General features: G+C 35.8%; 1 pseudogene; it reads right to left on the bottom strand.

Annotated features, from left to right (window-relative positions):
* LOC120176592 lies at window positions 1-1,577 on the bottom strand (annotated as a pseudogene).
* Window positions 1,578-2,607: the final 1,030 nt, after the last annotated feature.

Genomic DNA, 2,607 nt, shown 5'->3' with positions numbered 1-2,607 from the left:
CGCTTAACAGTTACCATTCTCCCATTCAAATCTTCAAGGATAACGGCAGTTGCCATAACCTGCATCAAGAATAAATCAAAAATAAAATTTAAAAAATAAATGATATAATTGAATATTCGATTTTTTTTTTCTAGGCGAATGAATTTAAAAGTAAAACGGATTCGGATGATATATTTTAGTTGCTTACTTGGATCGACGGTTGTGATTTGGCCGGTGCCGGAAAAATCACAGGCGCTATCAACACCTCTAATTCTAAAGAAAGAGTTCATGGCATACATAGCACGAGAGCCGACGGTGGCCGGAGCAGCACAAATCGCACCGGGTTGAATCGGACTGCAATGGGCTCCTTGGCTGCATGCAAAATCCAATTTTTTCTGCAATTGGTCATCGGGAACTCCAGGTTTCGGCACACAGAACTTCTTAGCATTGGTCGCACCTAGTACCGGTTGTGGCATGGCAGGCTGAATCGAAGGACGAAACTGAAAACAATTAATGAAATATTTCAGATCAGAAAGGTCGAATTGTAGTTTTGGTCCCTCTACTTTTATATTATCATTAGATTGTCCAAATGATTAACATCATTCACTATTCCGGTTAAATTACTAACACAATTTTCCTTGTTTTAATTGTTTTGATGTATACATTTGCAATCATACCTGAGGATTGTTAACTTGGGGGACCCTCGGAGTTCGACGGCCACCGTGAGGGACCCTGCGACTGCGTTCGACCATGAAGCTAGGATTGTTAAGACTAGGTGCAGGGCCATCGCGCAAAGCTCCAGCAACATAAACAGGTGTGTAATCTGGTTGAAACAATCCCCAGTTCCTCTCAGCAACTGGACCTGGTTTCTGATTCTCATTAAACAATGCAAAAATGTAAGCATCGAACGTCCAGTTCGGCATCAACGGCGTCCCGAAGCCGGAAACGATTTTCCGAATCAAATGCCCGTTGTACGAAGCCGCATTATCGATTGTAGCAGCGAAGTTCCCCGGGATCACCCAAGGAAGGCCAACCGGTCTCGCTGATGACGATGTTGACGTCCCTGAAACCGGCAGCCAACATGGCCGAAAATGTCTTGTCCAAAAGCGAATCGAAGGCGTTGCTGTACGTTCTTTTACTGTAAGGGTCGAAAACGCCGGGGGTTTTCCTGAAAACGGCGTAGTCCACGTTCTTTTCCATCTCGTTTAGTTCGAAGTATGGGTAAGGGTTGATCATGAGTGGTGATTTGGTTGATCATGAGTGGTGATTTGGTTTCTCGAAGGTATAGGAGCAACAGTTCAAAGAAGGACTTTGCATAGTCGACCCTGAACCGGGCCAAACTTGGAACGGTCACACCTTGGAACATGTTTAGGACATGTGCTGTTGTAACCTGATCAATAAAACAATGCAAATCAAAACCCTAGATAAAATATTAACAAGATTTTTTTGGTATAATCATTGGTATCCGATTTTTTAATCAATTAATCTGGATCGGGTACTCCAGAGGTCTAGTATGGGTGAACCACCCAACCAAATTTACTCCATTCGCAAATGATGAGATTCGAATCCCTGACCTTCCTTAACAAGGATGGAGCCATGATTTTAGTTTAAGCGGTAAAGTATAATGAACAAAAGAATATGAGGGTGAAATCAAAATAAATCAAAATTTAAAAGCCTAAATAGGCAATTATCCCTATATTTTTAATGGTATTTTTTTTGGGGAGGGCCAGTGCCCCCAAGGGCTTACATGGCTTCGTCCCTGTTACTTGAGGGATTTAGGGTCTTATCTCACTAGACCAATTAATTATTGTTACAGGAAGAACAATATGAATCATGTGTTTTTGTACTTTTGTATAAATTTTCAAAAGTTACAAAATAGTTATTAAATTTATCGAATTGTTTTAAAATGATCATTGGATTCTATCAAATTATTATAAAATAATCATTAAATTCTATCAAATTGTTACAAAATAATAATTGAATATATTAAACTTTTACATTTATTATAACATTAGAGCGACCATTTTGTAATAGTTCAATACATTTAATGGTCCTTTTATAACTTTTAAAAGTTCAATGATCAATATGATCATTTGAGCATAATTTAGAGATCTCTAGTGTTTATCTAAAATTATTTAAGGGTCTATAATAAACTTATAAATTTTTTAAAAGCAAAAAATTATTAATTTTACCATCATTTTACTTTATACTTTTATAAGTTTTTAATGAGACCAAATTGAAATTCTATCATTTTTAGCTTTTAGGGAGTCAAAATAAAATTTTAACATATAACTTTAAAATTTGAAGGACTAAAAATTAAATTTCACCCTTAACACCCCCCAATTGTGGCAATCTAGCCTATATTTTTTTCCTGATTAAGCTAATGTGATTACAAAACAGTACATGTTCTAAATACTCTCAAACACATGAGCGGAGCTAGGATTAGATATAGACAGAGGTCAAAATATTAAAACTTTTTAAGAAAAATACAATGACTTATTAAGTATTTAAACTTACACTATAGAAAAATATGTCTAATTTCTCAAATAATTAAATTTATAATGACCTAAAATTGTTATTAGACCAAAAAATTGAAACCATTGAATTATCATTATTATTTTTGTATAA

This window comes from Hibiscus syriacus, unplaced genomic scaffold, assembly GCF_006381635.1.
Source record: "Hibiscus syriacus cultivar Baekdansim isolate YM2019G1 unplaced genomic scaffold, ASM638163v2 tig00112249_pilon, whole genome shotgun sequence".
In the NCBI taxonomy this organism is placed as follows: Eukaryota; Viridiplantae; Streptophyta; class Magnoliopsida; order Malvales; family Malvaceae; genus Hibiscus; species Hibiscus syriacus.
This window is presented reverse-complemented; position numbering and strand designations above follow the sequence as displayed.